The following is a 23,888-nucleotide window of genomic DNA, read 5'->3' on the forward strand; positions in this document are numbered from 1 at the left end:
TAGTATAAAGTACAGCAACTGAAAGTACAACTGAAAACATATTGTACATAAAAAAACAGTTAAAATACATATGAATGGCAAAGCATTTACAAACAATAGATAATGCAGGATGTGCTTAGTGTTGTGAATTAGGTAGATATACCAAACTATTGTGTAAAAATAGACACTGTCTGAGGTACTGTAGAGGAGTTAAAATAGTTAAGTATTTATTGCATGTATCCGAGGAGGAAAAATTAGGATGAGAGTAAGTGGAGTAGGTAGAAAGTCCAGAGAAAGAATGCAGGATATATCTATGAAGGAAATAATAAGTGAGATAAGTTAGGATTACATTAGGATTAAGTTAGGATTACATCAGGTAGACAGAATAAAAATCCACTGAGGAGGTAATAAAGGTGTAAGTGTAGAGTCTACAGTACAGGAGGGATGATAATCTGCTAGGTGGTAGACAAGAGCAAAGCCAAGAGTTAGTTAGGTGAGACTTGAGAAGTATTTGAACTGGGAGGGATTAGTAGTGGTTAGGATGTGCTGAGGGGTTGAGTTCCAAGTCATGGAGATCTGGATGGAGTAGCTAGAATCTCCAGAACTGTTATTAGATTTTCTGACTTGTAGTAGAAATTTGTCAGAAGATCTCAGGTGTCTTTTTTTAGACTGAGGTTGAAGTAGGTTATGGAGTGCTGGACACTTGCCGTCTTGGTATAATAAGCTATGGGCCATTGTAAGTTTGGTGAATGTTAGGAGATTGGGTGGCTCTAGCCAGTTTAGATTGCAAAGAACAGTGCAGTGATGGGATCTATACAGGGAGTTAGTAGCAAATTTTTCAGTCTTGTTGTAACAGGCATCTAGTCTTGTTAGGTCTGTTTTCTTCATGTTGGTAAAAATAGGAGGGCAGTAAAGTAAGGTAGAGAGTAGGTAAGTGCTGGTAATAGACTGTCTTGTGGAATCAGTGAGGTAGGGTTTTATTCTGTATAGAAAACCTTGTTTTATATGAACTTTCATTATGATTAGGGACAGGTGATCATATTTATATGAAATCTAGAATCTTAAAGGACAATGAGCTGATAGTTTATCTTCCTATATTAACACACACACACACACACACACACACACACACACACACACACACACACACACACACACACACACAAAATCACATACATATATGTGTGTGATTTTATATATATATATACATATATATATATATATATATATATGTGTGTGTGTGTGTGTGCGTGTGTCTTCATCCTTTTCAGTTGCAACTATATATATATATATATATATATATATATATATATGTGTGTGTGTGTATATATATATATATATATATATGGGTCTAGGACTATTCACTGAAAGCACATTTCACTGAAACACATTTGACTGTGCAGAATTCACGGAAAGCTCAATTCACTGAAACACATTTCACTGAAAGTTATATATGGCCTTTTCCCCACTGTAGTGCGACCCTGGAGTTAGTGTATATAGTAAGGGGGGTATCTGCCCTGACATTGGGGGTGTGGGAGGCGTAGCCCCCCCACCTATTTTAAATATTTTGAACTATATACATGGATACTTACAATTCCAATAAATTACTCTTTTCTGAACATAATATATATACAAACTATGTGGGGGCTATGCCCCCCACACCCACCAATGTGGGGGGCGGTGCCCCACGCACACACCCTTACTATATATATATGCTAACTCCAGGGTCGCACTACAGTGGGGAAAAGGCCATATATAACTTTCAATGAAATGTGTTTCAGTGAATTGTGTTTTCAGTGAATTGAGCTTTCAGTGATTTTTGCACAGTCATTTGACTTTCAGTGTGCTTTCAGTGAATAGCCCCAGACCTATATCTATATATATATATATATATATATATATATATATATATATATATATATATATATATATATACAGATAGATATATAGATATAAAATATATATATATATATATATATATATATATATATATATATATATATATATATATATATATATGTAGCCACACATGTAAAAACAGACAAACAAAAAAGCATAAATGAACCAAGTGTTAATTTCTCACAAACTTCAAAGTAAACATTTTTATCTTATATATAAATTTCATTTTAAACAGTATTTATAATTGCTCAAATATACATAAAATTATAAGAGAAAAGGTGCATTCTTAATTATAATAACTTAACAATGGATTTCATGTAACCTGGGTCAGAAAAAAAGCACAGTCATTGTGCTGGTCATTGAGGTTGCATTTTTGCATTTTAAGGTATAACTTACAATAAAATAAATGATCAAGTGATATTAAACATCTGCTGTGGTACCATAATGACAGTTTACTGTAAGGAGTTCTTCAGCTCAGTATGATAACCAATCATAACTAGCTGTTCTGGTACCAGTAAGTCGGACAGCATTTAATAAACACAAAGTATGTGTATAAACACACTAAAAAGTTACAACAAACATCTGTAGTTTGACAAGGAAACATTAGAGAATAGAGAAGGGGAATAAAATAGAATGATCTTATGCAGAGAACTACATTCATTTGGAAACATAAATGACAAATAATATTGGACCAGATTCAGAAAGATATACTAACTACAAATAACATACTACAAATAAAATACAACTAACATACTAACTACAAATAACAATTCACACCCTTTCACATTCCTCCAGCATGAGTCCTTCTCTATACAATCTCGGTTGCTATTCTTATTTCATTATCATCTTTAACAAACTATCATGTCCAACTACCCCACAACCTAATTACCCCTAAACAATCCACTACTCAATACTATTACTTAGCCCCAACTAACATTCAACTAGCCCCATACCTATTTCAAACTTCCTGCACATGCTACTACCTACACAAACTAATACCACCCATTAAAAATTCCCATGCCTCACTACAGCAAATTAAAATAGCTACCAAATTTAAAAAACTTCTCTCATATCTATTCCAACAACTCACATGATGTGGGGACATTCATCACAACCCAGGACCACACACAACAACCATCCCAAATACCAATCAACATAACCCCTTATTCCATAGACCAAAATCCTCTCTCCTCTTTCTTAATCTAAACATGAGGAGTATCCTTAACAAAATCCATGACCTTCATGCCCTATCATCCCTGTACAAACCTGCAATTGTCCTTTTAACTGAAACCTGGCTAAAACCAGAAATCCATAATAACGATATAATATAGTTCACAAAGACAGAGTAGGCAAAAGGGGTGGGGGTAGCCATAATGTATAAAGACCACCTCATCTTCAAACAACCTGATGTTACCCTACCAGAATTCAATAATGCAGAACTTATTCTTGCCAAATACCAACTAAAGCCAAACAAATATATTAACATCATTGGCTGCTACATCCCCCAAGGAAATAATATCAATACCTTAGAAATCCTGCTTGAATATATATCTACCTCTCTACCCCAAGAGAATATCTTGCTGGGTGACTTTAACATAGACTGACTGAATTGCCAAACTCCACTCACCTACATCAACCTCCATGGCTTTACCCAGGTTATCACTACCCCACCAGGAATGACAAAAGATCCAAACACCAGTCCATACTGGACTGGATACTCTTATCCTCCCATCCCTTGCATCTCTAACCAGATGTCTACCACACATTCTCAGTGACCACCAACCAACATATCTGCTAATAGCCAAGTCTCCCCAAATAAGCCATGTAACTCTAAGAGAAGTCAGAACTAAAACGAACTTTAACTCTAATAACTTCATTAATGACCTAAGATGTTGCAAATGGACCCCTCTTAATCAACTACCTCTAGAAGAGGCAGTAATGTACTTCAACAAAACCTTCATACAAATTCTTAACCACCATGCTCCCTCTAGGACTCCAAGAATAAAAATCAAATATGCACCCTGGCTTACTATACCCACCAAAACTATTCTCTTAGAAAGGGATAAAGCATGAAACCAATTTCAAAACACCAACATCCAACTAGACAAACTAACATACTTAGAACTAAGGAATAAAGCCAAAAAAACATCAAAATGGACAAAATCAGCTATTACCAATACTTACAGCAAACACATGTAAACAACCCCCAGACGTTCTGGGCTGCAATCAGCTCTGTATTGCAACCTGGAAAAACAACAACACCCTCACCTACCACTCAGAACAACCATGATGATATCTCCACCCAGATTAATAAATATTTCACTGAAACAATCCAAGCCCTAGCTAATAACCAACTGATCACCACACCCCCCCTTAACAAGCATGCCAGCTACAACAGACCCACTTACACCAGCTACAACAGACTCACTTGAACAGCAAACTAATACATCCCATTTTACCTTTCAACCAGTATCAACCAAAACTATTCAAAAACTTCTCCAAAAGCTCAAAACCAACACTCTGGCTGCTGATAACCTACCCTCTGAATACCTCCAAATAACTGCACCTGCTATTGCCTATCCTGTTTCAATCCTCATAAATAGGTCCATTTCTGAGTGCAAAGTACCACACATATGGAAAACCTCCTATATTATACCATTTCACAAAGGAGGTAACTCCTTTGAATTCAACAACTACCATCCTATTGCTATTTTATCACCCTTATCAAAAATCTTAGAACAGGTCATACACACACAACTCATGGACTACCTACAAAAAAAAAAAAAGTTGCTATCCAAAAACCAACATGGCTTTAGACCCTTTCACAATACCACCACCGCACTAGTAGCATTCACTAGCAGCATTAATCAGTATAGAAATAATGGCCAACTAATATCTGCCATATTCTGAGACTTATCTAAAGCATTTCATATGGTGGATCATAACAAATTTCTCCATACTCTATCTACCCTCCAACTCCATTACTCCTCCTTCAAATGGTTTGAGAACTATCTATCAGGTCACCAACAAGCTGTAAAATGGCAGAACCAAATATCCTCTCTACTACCACTATCCCTAGGAGTCCCACAAGGCTCCATCCTAGGTCCATTACTCTTCACTCTATTCACCAATCAATTCTCTTCCTCCATGCCAAAAGCCGCAATAATTCAATATGCAGATGACAATACAATCATATGTGCCACCCCAACACTCAAACACCTCCACTCCTAAACATAAGAATGCTTCTCACAAGCTGAAACCTGGCTTAGCAACCACCATCTTATTCTCATCCCAGACAAAACCAAATTACTCCTCTTCGCTTCTTATAGAGCTCTCCCTCATTCAGACAACTTCACTATTACCTCCAATAACAAAACCATTATTACCCCAACTACCCACACCAAACTTTTAGGTGTAGAAATAGACAATCACCTAAGATTTAATTTGCATATTGCTCAAACTGTAAAAAAAGTTCACAAAAAACTGGGGCTCCTTTATTGTAACAAGCAATTTCTCTCCAAGCAATCCAAAAGCACAATAGCCAGGACACATCTACAATCCACCCTCCTCTACGCATCCCCAGTATTTACCAACCTCCATAAATCTGAACTATCCAAACTAGAAAACTGTTATAATAAGATAGCTAAATTTGCAACTGAATCAGCATATAGAGCACACCACTGTGTAGCTCTCAAGAAATTGAACTGGTTGGAGTTCCCTCAAATACTTAAACTCAATTAATTGTCACTAGCATATAAGTTATATCATCACTCAGATAAGATTCCAGCTCTCCAAAACCTAATACACCCTCACACCACCACAAGAACCCTGAGATCAAGTAGCTTTAACATCTTTGAAGTTACAAGGCATAACAATGAGTCAGGTAAATCTCTCTTTAGCTGTTACATTTCCAAACTCTGGAACTCCCTCCCTACCCAAATAACATCAAATAACTCTACAACACAATTCAAAAAACTACTAAAAACACACCTCACAAACAACTGGCTATGCTCTTATCTTACCCCTGGGTAAAGGCTGAAATACTAGAAATATATACAGTCATTAGCAGTGTTAAGTATAGCTTCTAACATGTAACTATCTGCTGTTATAAGCATAAAATATCTATCTCAAGGATAATTTAAACTTTAGTTTCTCACATTAAACTGCCTGCTTTAATAAGCTAAAAAAAAAAAAATTATAAAACTGCATACAAACCTGCTATTTACTGTTATATCATAGCTGTATAAGGCTACAATATACTTCATGTGTGGAGTGTGTACAGAATGTATTATACTGCAAGATGAATTTATTATCTGACAACTATCTAACTATGAGCCTGCTAACAGGGGTTACCTATTACAACCGTGAAACCGCTGTTGCGCAAATACAGAAACGACACATATTGAGTGAACCGTGAAAACACCGAATGTCCTGAAGCGTGAAATTTGAAATGTCGAACCATCATAGTTGGCCCTTCTCTGGTATAGCTCCTTAACATAAGTGTGCAATAGTTACGGACCTTAGGGTTAGGATGTGGGTTAAGGTAAATGCATACATAGTAATATATGTAAGCTTTAGTTTAGGGTTAGAAGTAAGGTTTTGTTAAGTGTATGTATGTGGATTATTTATTTTGTTTGAGTATAGCTCCTTAACATAGTTGTGTAATAGTTACGGACCTTAGGGTTAGAGTGCGGGTTAAGATAAGTGCACACATAGTAATATATGTAAGCTTTTGTTTAGGGTTAGAAGTAGGGTTTTGTTAAGTGTATGTATGTAGATTATTAATTTTGTTTGGGTAGGTAGTACGTAGCATGTGGTGGGGTTGGCCAACTATGCCGATTCGACATTTTGAATTTTGCGGTTAAGGACGTTCAGTGTTTTCGCGGTTCGCTCAACATGTGTCGATGTTTCCGTATTCACATATGTGAGGTTTCGCTGTTATAATATAGACCCGCTAACAGGCCATATTTACCTATGAGTGAAACCTGTTTTTGTATGTGTATTTCACCATTTGTATTGTATTAATTTGAGTGCATATGTTTATGTACCTGAGATATAACTGGAGCTTTTCTCCCCGGGCCTCCGCTGAAAATGGACCTGTGTCCAGTTGGACTTTCCAGGTCAACAAATGTAAAATAAAATAAATAAATTCTCTCAGACCATGCTAATAGGCCAATGCAGTTTGGAGATGATCTCTGATTCAGAGATATGGTAAAACTGCATAGAGAAGCACCTTGTTAGCAGCTCATTATCATGCCCCCGAACTGAACGCATAAATACCAGAGCTATCCAAACCAGTATTCTCCCTTACCAACCCTTGTATCACAGTAGCTTTGGCAAATGCCTACATGTATACACTCACACATTCAGGCACCCATTCACCCCCCAACACACACACACACACACACACACACGCACGCACGCGCGTGCGCACGCGTATCAAGGAATAAACTCCCATACACTTATGCACACTCAAACAAATGCTCATCCACTCACACTGGCAAACAAGCTGGAATGGATACACACAAACATACAAACTCGCAGATACACACACACACACTCTCTCACACACACACACACACACACACACACACACACACACACACACACACACACACACACACACACACACACACACACACGTATCAAGGAATAAACTACCATACACACAGATTCCAAGAAATACTCATCCACACACACTGGCAAACATGCTGGAAAGGATATGCACAAACATACAGACTCACACACACACACACACACACACACACACACACACACACACACACACACACACACACACACACACACACACATCAAGGAATAAACTCCCATACACTTACACAGATTCAAACACACTGGCAAACAAGCTGGAATGGATACGCACAGACATACAGACACAAACACACACACACACACACACACACACACACACACACACACACACACACACACACACACACACAAACAATGTTGGCAACCCACACCTATGTCCTATAGTGTGACCCAGACAGAGAGAGAGAGAGAGACATGATTTTCTGAATCCCTCTGCAGACTTAATCAAGAGCCATGGCCATTTCTGCCTCAGTGCACACTTCTAATTAGCATTATCCTCTTCCCTGACCTGGATTTCCACATTAGCATGCATTTTCCCTGGAGAGAGCTCTCCGTACTACGGCCATCATTAGGGAATAACAGTAGTAAGAGAGGGGTCTTTGAATCAGGAAGGTTTACCATGATGTTAAAACCTTCTGAATTAAGATTTGTACACTGCAGTAAGCTTTCTTAGTCCAGGTATTATTCACATGAAGTAAAACATGTAAACTAAAATAGGAGTTTTTATGTTGAAGGGCTTCTCTTTGCCTGTAGAAGCAAAGTAGTCTAGGCAAAAGTGTTGCAATCATAGTAAACATTAGTACAAAAAGGAAAATGTAACAGAAGTTACAATGTCAAACCAATCACATAAAAACTCCATAACAAACAGCATGTCAGATTTTGCATACGGATACTAATCCTTCCTTTAAGTCCTCAACTGAAAAAATCACTAATATTGCCACAAACATTAATCCAGCTGCAGAAGTATTAAAAGATGAGTAATTCGGGTTCCTGTGTGTAGATCGCGAGATGAATGCCCACGAGCTACAACACCGAAAACAGAAAGCCACAGCACTGCTAGACCGTAGAGCAGTGCGGCTGAAAGAGAGATATGCCATGGGAATCCACGATGGTGGGAAAACTGACAAATGGAGACAACTCCTAAAGCAAGTACGCGGGCTGACACCCGACAGTGGAAACAGATGCTCTACACAGCTGAGCAGCAGAACAAGACTAAAACATACACCAAGCAGCAGAACAAGGCTAAAACGTACACATTTAAAATAAAAATGCAGCATACCTTTTGTGCTCCACAAGTCCACACACAAACCGCACATCAAACCATCCATGGGAAGCTGACAGTAAAACCCAAAGAATCTGAAGCTGCAGCAGAGCGTATATACATGTGCATTGTCCAAACAAGCAGCAAAAACACCTCAAGCATCCCTGCCAATGCCCCCTAACAGTATATAATGGCACAGACAGCCCTGAGCTGTGCAGAATATGGGTAGCCCAAATTCCACATACATGTGGCTGTCTGTCACTGTAGTGGAACAGACATTTGAGTTTCAGACTTCATACCCCTCAAAAAGTACATGCTACTGCAAAACCTGGTAGTGTAACACCAATAAGGCGTGTCACAGTATGATGGACACAGTGTCCTTGTGAGTACCATGGTTGGGAATGGCTCTATCACATGACCAACCCAAAGAGGTGGAGAGGCATGCCTGCAACAGACAGTAACTGTCCTGCCAGAGCCCCCCCCCTAGTGCAGTGGCAAGTGGGAACATGCCAACCCGGGCAAGCACAGACTACCAGCCCAACAGCAAGAAAGAAACATTGTAGAAGGGAACACTGTCGCACAGGGGTAGCAACTCACCTCAAGTTCACAGCAGCATGTGTGTATTGCTGGGGCCACCAAATCCATCCATTGGTCGCTGCAGCTGGGGTACACAAGTATGCAGGCCCATGTAGGCAGACAAGGGTGCAACACAGGGAAACCTCCCTATTTAACCTCTGTCACTGAAACTGAGGCTGGGCCCCACACTCTGATTGGCTGGCAGCAACAGCTGGGAGTTAAAGGGGACCTGTGCAGTACATGTAGAACCTGTGGTGCAAGCAAGCTGTGTAGACTCCTACCAGACTACAATCACTTGTCAACACCGTGGCTGTGTGAACTGCACATAGTGAAACCCCAGCAGACCAGGCAGTCAGAGCAAAGTGGAATGTAGACAGCTACACATGGCCACTGTGGCAGGCAGCACTACTTCAGAAGGTACAACACAAGGTGGTGTACAGCAACTAACGCAACGTCTGATAGTGACTTGTACCAAAGTTGTGACTACATCTTGTTTCCTGCTCCACTGGCTGTGATGGATACCAAGGAGCCATCAACAAGTGGCATTACCATGATGGAATCTATGTACCTGTATAGCCCTGGTCAGCTTGGCAACAGATACTACACAGTACCCAGCCAACGGGGCAAACCAATGCTGGTAGTGGAGGGATACCTCTACCATTTGGAGCATGAAGCACCACTTAAACAGTACTGGGCATGTATCGAGCGGAGAGTAAAGGCCTGCAGAGGTCATGCCATCACTGTTCGCCAGAATGAGGGGGAAGAACTGCTGAAATCACTGCCACACCAGCATGGCCCAGATGCAACAACTGCCCAAGTGGCTACACTGCGAGCAGAACTGCAGCAGAGGGTGATAACCATCAATGACCTGCCAAGCCTGGTAATGCAGAGTATCCTAGGCACAGTGGATGACAATGTACTACAATAGATGCCTGGCCGTGCTACCCTGCATCGTAGCATAACCAGGGTACAGCAGAGGGCAAGGGCATCTATGACCACACCTCCAGTAACACTTGCAGACATTGATGTCAGCCAGTATCCACTCCATAGTGTCGGCTTTATCCTCCGTAGAAGGTCTGACATAGATGGGACTGATTCCCTGGTTCTACTTACTAGATCACAAAATCTGACTGATCTGTGCAGGTCTGACATCATTCTTGGGGGTGGCACCTTCCCCACATGGGCCGATATATGTCATCAGCTGTATACGTTACATTGATGTATTGGCACCCCCACCTCAGCAAGGATCATCCCCCTGGTGTACTGACTCATGACACGAAAGTCAGAGTCTGCATACAACAATATGTGGGAGATACTGAAGGGTATGGCCACAGAACAGCGATGCACCTTGGCTCCACAGTATATTATGACTGATTTTGAGAAGGCAGTGATCTGTGCCAGCCGAAAGGCATTAACTAAGAGTATTCTGAAGGGGTGCCTATTCCATTTTGCACAGATCATTTGGCACCAGATCCAGCATCACCACCTTGTGGCCCTCTATGGTACGGACACTGCTTTCTCAATTGACATCCGCAAGCTGATTGCACTGGCATTCTTACCACTGGAAGATGTTGTCCCTGCATTTTTGGACATTGTGGCTACCTTACCAGACTGTGCTCAGCCTATAGGAGTATTGCTGGACCATTATTATGTGTGAGGCTGACCACGGAAGTATGCATCCTGCTGCTAAGCACAGCAACGCCTGCCATTGTCCTACCCTTTGAAGTTCTAAAATGTAATTAAAATGCTAAAAGTGTTTGTTGTTATAGATCATGGTACAGTGAAGATAAGGTAATATACACTTTTCACCACTGTAGTGCTATCTTGGAGTTAGTATATATAAGTATTGAGGGTATGGGAGGCTGCAGCGTGGCTTGCCCCCCTGAAAACATGTGTTTGCAGTGTTTTCTTTTTTGTTTTTGTGTTTACTGGACATGTAGTGCATGATAGTATGTTTTCAGTTAAGTGAGCATTCGCTAAACTGTTGTTCAGCTGTGTGTCATTTGTTACAGTGTTTTTTCATTAAAACAAAGTAGACTCATATATATATATATATATATATATATATATATATATATATATATATATATATATATCTGTGTGAGTGTGTATAAACACACATACTCATAAATGTGTGTGTGCATGTATATATTCTAACTTGATTAAGCGACATGAACAGACCATAGAAGGTATATGTGTTAGTATTCTTAAAACTGAGTAAAGAACATATAACTTTATGTATTTGTGTGCATGACACTAAGAACGTTTTTTTTTTTCTTTTTTTTTTTTTAATAAATGTGCTTGGAATCTTAAGCAGCCAAACCAATGAAAGGTTGCAATGTAGCTCTTCAAATGAGAGTGTAGTTAGGACTATGTGGACCAATCAGAGCTTATTATCTGGAAGTCTAAACAATCAAGGTAAAGCAGATCTAGTAAAATAATGAAAAACAAAATATAATATAAAACATTTAACTAAAGCTGTTCTATGAATATTAATCAAATATGCTTAGCTTAATAAAAAAGACTTTAGTCATAAAAATATATTTATGCATTTATCAACTGTGAATGTATTGTAAACTTAAAAGCATCTTGAAATTCATTAAAGCTTGATCCTAGATATACAAGCATTAAGCAAATCTTTGCTAAAACGATAATTTAGAATCTACTTAAAAATCCTCTAGCAGATATGTGAATGTAGATAACTGACCATCACAGGTAAACAAAATTAAGCCCGCCATGCAAACAAAAGCCCTCAAAACACAATTTATACAATAGTTTGACAAGGAATGGCACAAGTCAGGAATTGTGATCCTTATTCTTCCTTGCCATAGAAATTAAATGTTTGACCCAAGTCAGAAGCAGTAGATTAGGTAATTGCTCTCAAGAGTAAAAAAACTCACCATTCTGCTACAAATGTGTAACCAGGCACTGGGTTCACTCCCACAAAGCCTGTAGGTACTTTAAAAACTTTAAAAGAGTGCCACATTAAGTTGCTACATGTTAAATTCCCAGACTATAGACTGCATCTTACACCACCTAATCAGCATAACAAATCTAACTTCATGGAAAATATATGTAATATACTTTATATTGGTAAGTATGAGGGTGTCTTTCAAGTGTAATAGGGATTATTTGGATACTTCATTAGGCACGTCACTTTAGGCATACTAATAATTTTGAAAGGATCAACAAATGCTTCCATTATTAACAACGATCTGCAGATATTCTTTATTAGCTGATCACAAATCAGAGAATACACCAAATGATATTAACTTACATTTTCTTGACAACAAAAGATGACAGTCTAGCTAGCCCGTTTAAGTGCACTCTTTATTCTAGAACCCCTCTTTCCCTATCTTCTTCTTCAGTGAGTCTCTACCTAGCCCAATCCCACATGCATCGCATTATGCACTTGCTCCCCACTACCTATTCATACCCTCACTGTGAAGTTGTGATTTCACAAAATCTTTAAGGAGGACATGTCTTTGCAATGTGCTGTCTGTGGTTCCTCATCCTTCCCATCAGCTGTACTCTTCAGAACAGCCTTTTGTCTTCTCCAAGACTCAGTCTTGTGCACCCTAAGTATATACCCTCATCTCTCCATAAGTGATCTTAGCTCATGCATTCACCTCCTCCCCCTCTCTTACAACCTTCTGGTGGTCTTCTTTGCCACTCCTTAGAGAAACCAGTCATCCCTCTCCTTGTAAGTCTTCTAAAACCACACATGGTGTGGAGTGCTTAGCGTGGTATAATAAAACATTGCCTTTATGCTTCCTGAGTTTGTCTTTTAGATAATATACCCTGCACTCAGTTCTCTGCTGCCCATACATTCTCTCTGGCATCATAGTGGTGCAGTAAAGGTGTGATCACTCCCAGATACTTTTTATGCTGTAATTCCATTTATTTATTTTGTCCATGGAAATTTGTTAGAATTTAAGCTTTAATTAGCCTATTTCTTATATTTTGTGATTATTTGTTTTTTTAACAACTTCTTCAGAATGCCTATTTAAAATTTTACATCCAGTTTGGCAGTGGATTAATCCAGAATATTCACAGCTAATATTACTGTACTTTGCAATAAACAAAACTTCTTGAAGTAGGAGCTTACTATTTTGTTATATTAAGTACATGCAGCATTTAATTTCCTGTGAGGAATTCATACTGTGTTATTATTTGGCTGTTACAGTCAGCTAATAAAAAATCGTGGCTGCTCTTCTTTCTTCTGAGATTTCTGATCATATTTCATATTAGTTATTCCAGTGAAGAAATCATTCATGCAAAAGACTGTGTCAAGCTTAGAAAAGAATACCAGTTATATCTGAAAAGTGTCATAGTGTAAAAAGGCTTAAAATGTCATGAAAATGTTAGGCCAAAAATTCTGAGAGGTCGCTGAGAAAGGATGAATATAAATGGCATTTAGAACAATTAATTTATTTTGGCATGGCTGGCATGATGTTCAGTATATGGTTTTGAATAGACATGGATGACAATGACATAAAAAAACCTTTTGTCTACCGAAATGATTAATTTTTATGTCCATTGTTAAAGTCTCAATCCCTTCATTCTCTGGTTTTGGATGAAAGTCTGGAGAAGGATTAGATAATATTTTATGCATTTCCTTAACATAACATTAGCATTAACTTCCTGCAGATGTTTCAGCTCAATAATCATTTAGAATGGATAATAGCAGGGTGACAGTATCATGATATTTAGATCAGATGTCTTACATCTTGCATTTTACTTAATTTTCTGTAAAGACATTATCAAAATATAGCTGTACAGTTCAGTGACTTCTTAAGATGAGTAAAGCATAGTAATTATAAGTTGTATAATGATGTACAACAACCAAACCACATGGCAGGAGAGACTGTGTGACATAAGCCAAAGCACATGGAGCTGTACACGAGGTAAAATAAAAAAACACCATTTATATTATAATACATGATTTTCAAAAGGCAGCATACAAATCAGTCTAATACATGACAAAACACAAATAGGAATAATCCTGTCAAAGTGCTACATGTGTCATATAAATCCAATGCTTGTCTGAACAATGCCATCCAGTGCAATGAATCCTTGGCAACATAGCACCATGAGAAAATATTTTACAACATGGCTAGTAGAGCAATACAAAAACAAAAGTATGGTTAGCACATAGACAATACCTGCTAGCATGGCAGAATTGCTGACTGGTGCAAACAAGAAACAAACTATACACCAGGAAATAGCCCATGCAGTCTAATATTTGACAACATGCAAGCTGCATGGTATTCCACACCTGAACAGGTGACAGTAAACAAGAATGCTTTTGGTGCAAGCATGCTGCTATACCTTCACTGGATGGCAGAGAACATAACAGTGTGCAGGATAGTAAGAACATGGTTACATGTATAACAAATAAAGGACTGACCCATATACAACAGTATGAGAAAATCCATCTATAAAGAAGACAACATGAAAGTTATATATGTAAAAATAGCCAACAAAATGGCAAGTGTGTAAAGAGTCAGTGCTGTAAACATTAGAGGATATCAAATACCGCTCTGGGTACAACAGGTACAACAACAATTACACCCATTACATAATACTGCAAAGTCTAATATGGATTTTCTCACTTATGCATACAGTCCACAGGGCCTGTAAGGTAGATCCTGTGTTGTGACATCCATAAACAGGCAGAGTAGTATATGGGGACTTTGCATTGACAGAGGCTGATAGGCGTATGTCATGATGCAATGTTATTGTCAAAAGAAACTAAAATATGGCTTTGTAACTCACAACTCATGCTCAGTCCTCAAAAAAATAAATAAATAAACTAATACTATTTTCCTCAAATCCCTCTCCCATGAAAAAACAAACTTTAAAGTCTTCTCTCTTGATAATACAATATTAGGGATGAGAGTAGATGATAATCTTGAATTTGACCTGCATATACAAAATTGCATAAGGAAAATGCATCAATGACTAGGGATGCTAAATGGGGCCAAAAACTTTCTCAACAAGACAACTAAAGCTACACTTACCACTGTTTAACTCCTTCACAAACTTTTTTATGGTGCTCCCGTCCTTGCTAATATTCAGGCATCCCAAAAATCAAAACTTGAACAATGCTATAACAAAGTTGTTCAATTTGCAGCAAATACCCCTTTCAGAATCTACCACTGAATGACACTAAAAAGCCTAACTTGGTTAGCACTACCCCATCAACCAAAATATACACAGCTTCTTACCGCCTATAAAATTATCCAGAGTCCATCTACTTGTCTAGCACAAAATAACATTCTACACAACTATGTTCCCAGTTGGTCATTGAGCTCCAATAACCACAAACCTATCAAATCTGCTGGGTATTGTCTGCACTTGTACCATGTTGTTAAGGCTTGGAACTCTATCTGTATCCATCAGGTCAATTCCCTCCCTTTTATTCTTTAAAACCATCCCTGAAAGACTTCCTAGCCAAAAGCTGTCTCTGTCTTTGATCAACACCAGGATAAACTATATCTCTAAGTTTGAACAAATACCTATTCCTCCCTTATATCTCCTTACTCTCCCTTATTCTCTGACTTCCTTAGTTTGATCAGTTTCTCTCTCCTGGCTTTTTCTATAAATATACCATAACCCTGCTTTTCTCTCACTTCGTGTTGAAATACCTGATTGTATTATGCTAACTTACCTCTAATTTCTGTATAAAATGGCTAAAATTTATCTAACTATTAAATCATCATCATGTAACGTTTATCTATTCTTAACCAGTGTTTTCATATTATGTCTTATATTTGTATTATTTTTAAAGACTATAAAATGATTGTTCTAAAAATGTTTTGTAATACTTTAGAGCATTTTTCCCTGGCATCTACTGAAAATGGGCTCTCCTACCCAGTCCGTCTTTCTCAGTAATCAAATGTAGTTAAATAAATAAATAAATAAATGAAAAGAACATAGCACAAGATAAAGAGTGTAGAGCACAGTTTTGCCTCTGTTCTGTGACAGACATCATGGGTTTCACTGTAATGCAGAAAGATAACTAAAATGTATCCGATGTGCAGAATTTTCAGATGACAAGACAGAAATAGATGCATCAAACACAATACATATTCATAGTGAGGAAAGTAGACAACATAAATGGAGGAATAAACAAAAGAATGCAGGGAAGCAGGCGCAGCAGAAGCGGTATACAGCAATGAGTAAAAAGATGATTGGTAGAAAGCACTCTTTATTGGAGTTATCAATGCCAACTTAACCATCCTGGGGGGAGAAAGAGGCTAAACAGGCACACTGCAATATCAGCATTAACAGAATAGGGAGCTCCATGCTGCAAGCAATACACCTCTTGGTTGGGAGGTTGCACATGCACAGATGTCCAGTTTCATAGCTCTATACCATGCTAACAACCACTGGGCACTTTATAAGCCTAGACAAGTATCCCAAATGTAGCCTGCAATTTTATGTGCTGACCTTTGTAAGTCTAGCCAAGTGTCTCAAATGTATTCTACAGTTTTTTTTTTGCCTTAAAGGTTATTTATGGGGTATATGTAAGCTAAGGCAAGATTTACAGGCTACCTCTGTCCTTTAGAGACATAGATGCAAGATTCTGAGTTCCTATCCACTGGTCAAAGTTTCTCTTGAATAAGGTTAGGGAAGAGCTCTGCTTCATATGGATCGGAAACCTGTTCTAGAGAAGAGGAATTCTCTGAGACAGATACCTGACCCTTCAACATGGCCTATTTATGTCACAAGCATTTTGTGGATATGCAAAAGGTCCATGAGAGTGGGATCCAAGACTGCCATGAAAGCCAGGCATGGATCTCCTCTCAACAGTCTGCATGAAACAGCGTATTGAGATAGGAATCTGAGCTGATCTGCATATGACATGCTGTTAACACCCTGTATTCTGTTTGGAAGGAACCTCTATAGACATTCCAGTTGTTGCATGTGCCTGATCAAGTACATACAAAATGGGCTGTTGTACTCAATGATGGGCATGATGATGGCCAAATACAGTGGAACAATGATTTTCTTGGACATAGATGACACGTCCTTGCTTATAAGTTGAACAACATAGAATTATTTCTTTATTACCTTTGATACATGTTGGTTGAAAACCAGGCCGCTATCTACATAAATACCCAAATCTCTGTCTACTGGTATTACTCTTAGGGATATGTAGGGTAGGACAGTGATCTCCATGGACCTTTGTCAGACTCAGCCCATGAGCAGTGATTAGTTAAGTGACTTGCTCAGAGTCACGTAGTTAGGCAATGGGAGCTGAGAGAATCAAACCTTGCACCACCAGGTCACAGGAAACAGCTTATTGACAGCTTCTTAATTCTCTAAGCTAACTGCCAATCATGGCATGTTATCAGTAAGATAATTTCTTAGGGTGTCTGAATTCTCAAAGGGTACTGTTATGTATTTCTTGGCACTGAGTTTTACGCTGTGGCTTTGCAACCAGTCATTTGCCTGTGTTACTCTGTCTTATAGGATGTTGGTGTTTTCAGGGATTCTATGACTGCATATAGTTTACAGTCATTTTCATTCTTGGTCAGCCAGAGGACCCTGACATTGATCTTGACTTCTGAGAAGTAGATTCCAACTAGAAGTGGACCCAGCACAGAGCCCTTGATGGACTCTGCTTCTGATCAGCCTCTTTGTAGATGTGGTCTCCCCATCCTAACTTCCTGAGTCTTAGCTGAGACCCATTTAGTTATCCAGCATGTAACACAGGGATGTATGCCTATATCTGTGAGTTTATTTACAATTCATGAGTAGGGTATTGCATCAAATACCATAACCAGGCTGCCTAGGCAGTGTGAACTATTTAGTACTAATCCATTAACCTGGTGATCTATTCAAAGAAATCCACCAGGCTAAGTAGACATGATCCACCCTTGATGAGATGAAACTGGGTTGGACCCCATGTTTGAAGGTTTTCTATGTCTTTATTAATCATTTCCATTATAATTGTTTCCACTGCTTTGTATATGAGACTACTCAGACTGTCTGTAGTTTCCAAGCTCCATTGATGGCTCAAGCATGTGCAGACGGATTACCTTGCAGTTCTCCATTCTCATGGCTCAAAAGCCTTTCTGAAGCCTATGCTCAAACAGTAAGTCCAGGGGTCCTGAACAGTCATGTTATAGGCTATTTAGAAGACATCCTGGGATATTATCAGTCTCATCAATGTGGTGTTTTTGGTCTTAGAGACTGTGTTTAGGACTTGTACCCTAGTGATAGTTGGGGGTTATGTTTAATGGTATTTCCTGGGGAGCAGCCAGGGGCAGGGTAAAATTAGAGCTGAAATTGTCAGCTGGCAGATTTGTTTTATCTTCCAGCACTGTCAAGGTGGCTGTATTTACTATCAGTTTGGTGCACTGCTGTGTGCAGCCTTTGAGGTATCAAACATAGCTAAATAAAGCCTTGTGGGTGTCCTTTATTTGGGAGGCTATCTTTACCTCAAACCTAACTTTAGTAGACAAATGTAGCTTTAGTAGACTTAATTTGCCCTCTTAGATGATTGGTGAGAGTGTTTTTTATTATACTAGGTATAGCCCTTCCCCATCTTAACTATGACTTTTTTTCTTTTGTGGTACAACCGATTTGTGTTTGGATTCCATCAGAGTGATTTGTTTTTGAGCTAGTTCTGGGCTTATTTCTCGTGGGCACAGCTGTCCCTATACATATATTGACAAGATTATGCAGGATTTCTGTGATCAATTCCACATAGGCAGCTAATTTCTTAGCATTTGGCATGGGAGTATGAAATTTTGATCATTTATCACTGAGTAGTAGGAAGTTTGCATTAGAATAATTCCTAAATGCTACAGGGTTACAGAAATTATTTTTATTATGAAGGAGACAGCTTTGTGGACCGACCTTACCAAAGAGGACAGTACACTAAGAGGGGAAAATCATTCTCCCATGTTTGTGAGTACCAGGACTAGTATGTTTGCACCACTAGTGGACATATGGACCATCTGGTCCAAGGTGTTTGTGAGTTCAGGAATCTGTAGGCCTGTAAGTCTGGGTTTATGTAAGTGGCCTGGTTTATAGTGGGGTATTGAACATAGCTGCCAGTACACACCCTCACTGCTCTTGTCTCTTTCATTCTTTTGTTTTGCTGGGTCAGCACTAGCTGCAGCTGCTCACTGTTACATTGTGCAACTAAGTACATATTGAGTAAACCATGCTAGCTTGTCTTAGCTGTCACTTCAGCCACATACACTCCTTTTGTGCTGCCCACTCCCTACTGCAGTCTAACACTGTCTTAGTGATGTTGCATCACTTTGTTATGCAGCCCTTTGCTCAGTATACATGTACTGTCTGTTTTTGCATACCCAAACTTTCTCACTTTATTATTCCTCACTCTGAGACCACTGCAAAGCCACAGAAGTTCAGAATTTAAAACAAAATAAAAGCAATTGTTGCTCTTGGGATAAGACATTCTTGGGGAAACATAAATGAAGGTGCATCAAGCTATAACAAATCAGCAAAATCAGACAGAGCAGCTAAAACTGAGTATCTGAATCCCCTTGATCATGTGCCTAACATTATGAACACTACTAAACTACTACCTTGCTCTTTATGTACAAAGCTTTAATAGCTTTTGGAAATGGGATTGTTGTATTATACAATGATGCCCTATGCTGTCGATTATAAATTAATTCTTGGAGTTTTGCTTAGAAGTCTGCATTTTTATAGGGATTCCTTTCAAATGATCCAGTTCTTGTCAGCAAATTTCATGTTCTTTCTGACCCACTAAATTTGAAAATTCATCTTATGTTAAGGCATCAAGTTTTCCAACTACCAGCAGTTACGTAAATCAATCTTTCTTAGTCTGTACTACATTCATTGTCATTTATTTATGTATTTATTTATTTATTTATTTATCCTTTGTTGGCCAGGTTAGTCCCACTAAACATGAAGCCTCTTTTTAAGGGAGACCCAAGGTGGCAGATATATGGACTAGGTGGCACTGGGGAACCTCGTCTTCTCATTAGCAGAGAGGAAGTGAAACATTCTCTGGAGTTGTTAGCTGGAGGGCTGCTAATGCAGTTCAAGGAATTCCAAATTGGAAGAGAAAGTGGCAGAACTGGAAAGAGGAACAGGAGAAAATGTACTGAAGGAAGGAAACAGAAATGAAATAACTTAAAAATTGAAAACTGGAGACAAGTCCTGTTGATTTGATGAAACAGGTGGAGTCAAAGGAAGGAGAAGAAGCAAGATGGAATGACATAGTGGAGACAGTATTAATGGTGGAAGAAACTGAGAAGTTAGAAACACAAGTAACAGCTGGTGAAGTGTAAACAACGGAGGTATTCTCAGCTGGTGGAGTAAGCAATTTCCATGGTTTACCTCTACAACAGGGTTTTTGATGCAAGAAAGAAGTTATGCAAATGCAATAAGGCAAGGAAGAATGGAAGAAGGAGATGAAAGGGGACAAATATTTGTAATCAGCCACAGTGAAAACAGCCAATGGTAAGAATAAAAAGTAAAAGTGATGACAGTGTAAACAGGTATGACATTATGGATAGTATTATTTTTCCACTAGGGTTTAACATTAAAGACATGAGAATTAATTAATTTGGGAAGTCAAAACTTTTGTGAGGTAATGTTTGAAAGTTTTAACTTGCTGGAAAAAAAATATAACTGAGACTGAAAACAGAAATTCAGTAGCACCCTGGAAAGACTATATATTTCAGAGTTAGAGACTACAACTAGAAAGGAAAAGACAATAAATGTACAATTCAGGACTTCAGATACAGATGAGTATGAGTTAAAACATTTTTTTCTTTCACTATGTAGTAAAGTTCATGAGTTTGAAAAAAAATATGTGATGAAAGAAATGGATGGACTTGGGGCTGGGAAGTGTGGGTAACAATGGATATTAAGGATGGGAACATTCAATATTCATAGGTTCATAGGTAGGTACTAGGCTATCGGCCCAAGGGCCTAAGTAAGCCTAGCCAACAAGGTTCCCTGGCTTATGCCACCCAAGAAAGTTATATAGGTTCATAGATAGGTACTAGGCTATCGGCCCAAGGACCTAGGTAAGCCTAGCCAACAAGGTTAATTTCAAATACAATAACTGTAAATGGCAAGAGAGGATTTGTCAGGTACTGAGGCCAACCCAAAGCACGTTATTTCTATGGGGATGAAAGTCATTTTTTACAAGACTGTAACAAATGAAGATGTGGGCAATGTGGTGAGAGAGGACATAAAGCAAAAAAAGTAAGCCTTTTGTACAAAATTTAAATAATTTGCGCACTTCTACTTTGAATGCCCCACATTAGAAAAGGAAAGAGTAAATTAAGAGGAAGGTTCAGCAGAATGACAAACAGTAGAACAATTACTATAGAAAATGTTGAAAGAGAAGGTGATATGGGGAAGGGAATACTAAAGAAAAGATAAAAAGTGAAGAGGTAACTGGAGAAGAAATAGTTCAAGGTGAAGTTATTAATATTCAGGAAGAAAACAGACTTGTAATTTTAGAAAGTGAAGAGGAAGAAGAGGGAGATATAGAGACAGGAAAAGAATAAGAATGGGATAGTGAAAAAACAGTTGGTGGGAGACTTAGGAAAAGAAAAAGAAAAATAAGATCTGGAAGTACAGCACTTACAAATAAGGAAAATGATAATACAGGAATTTTAGCACTAAATCTGAATAGCTTTAAACATTATGTAAGAGGAATGATGGTGGAGGAATTGTGTATAAAATAAAAATTGATGTTTTTGCTTGCTAGATACCAAATGTAACAAACAAGAAAAAAGGAAAATAATATAGGCAGTGTAGGGGGAGGGAGATTTTATGGTGAGTATGAAATAAAACACATTTTGGAATAGGAATTCTTATAAAAAATGATGGAATAAAATTTCAAGATATAGCATTAATAGTAACATTAATGGTAGTGATATGTGATAAGAGAATAAAATAAAAAATGTATAAGATTCATAGTGATTTGTGTATATACTAATATGATGGAAAAGAAAACCGTTGCTTGAAGAAATGAAAAAAAAATGTGTTAGTAAATATATCAACAGTGAGGGAAATATAACACAGGATAATAATATGTTAAGGGAATTACTCAAAAGTCTAGATTTAAAACTAGGAAAGAATAGGGAATGGATATATAAAAGGTAATATTTAAGACTAACCCCTGGATTCAGCAAACAGACATGCAGGAATAACTTATTCCTGTACGGAGGCGACCTTGGCTGTTCAGCATGGCAGCATGCCTTGCATATGTATGAAGGCGCACTGCCATGCTGTAAAACGGATACGGTTCTGTGTATGGGTGCAGGTGGTGTGTCTGAGAGCAGAGATCTTACAATACACACTCCCCCTGCACTCCAGAATTGCCGTTTGGCAATTTAAAAACAAGCGAGAACACTCGTAACACCCCAACCCATCAGGGTAAGAAATCTGGACAAAGCCATAACCAAGCCATAAAGTTGATAGAATAACAGGTTAAGCATAAGCACATAGCGGACACCTCCCAACCTATCAGCGTAAGAAATCTGGACAAAGCCATAAGGGACAATCATCACTACAAAGCCAGAAAGTTGAGAGAATAACAGGTTCAGCATTAGCATGGATATTCTGAAGGGTACAAATTAAAAAACATAACAATTTTTTTTTTGACATAAGCAATAAAGTTTAAGCGTAGCTGCACAGGTGTGCCCATTGCTTAGCTACGCTTAGCCCAGGTGAAATGGTAGGATAAGTTGAAAAGCAATAGACATCCAGCATAATCATAAGTACAATAGTATAGCTGTTAGAGTTCACCTTGCATATAGTCATTCATGGTTTAAGCCTCACCAAAGCCATTTCCATTTTGCATGTGTAAACAATACAATTTTAATTTATTTGTATATTTATGTAGGACGTAACTTGTTTTTCTCAGCCAGAGTAGTGTATTAGGCCCAGATGTGAGGTGTCAGTGTAATAAAGTAGTGAAATCCCCATATAAACACAAGTGCCCTATACAGTATAGTCACACAAGAATAAATTAATTACAACACATTGGGGGAAGTCAGGGAAGGTAAATAAATCAAGATTATGTAATGAATGATGAATCAATCCCATACAGGTGGTAGACCAATATAATAAAACATAAGCAATGCTAAGCATTGCACAGCTATACTGATAGGGTGTAAGCATTGTGTACATATGAATACTAAGCAATGACTATCCCAGCTAAGTGGATTTGCTCATTAGTAAGCAATGCTGAACCTACCCTTTAAGCACTGCCAACCTTAGCTAAGCAGGTTTACCCATGGCTTAGCTTAGGTCAGCATTTTCAAAACTGCCCAATCATGGCAAAGGGCAGGAAATTAGCTGTAGTTAAACCCCACAGGTGGGAATACAGCTCATAACTGGTTGTAGCTCTCCACTGTAGGCAGTATGGGAGGTGTTGTAGAGGGCATGTGCTTTCGGGTGCAGTGCTGGGGTATACAGAAGTCCAGGGTCATGGTAGAACTCCTGGTAAAAAAAACATGACGTGAGACTGCTGCAGGACCAGTACCAGGGCTCTTAATATAAAACAGAAGATGGGGAAAGTCTT

Source organism: Protopterus annectens, chromosome 11.part0, assembly GCF_019279795.1.
Source record: "Protopterus annectens isolate FY-2018-M chromosome 11.part0, PAN1.0, whole genome shotgun sequence".
NCBI lineage: Eukaryota > Metazoa > Chordata > Ceratodontiformes > Protopteridae > Protopterus > Protopterus annectens.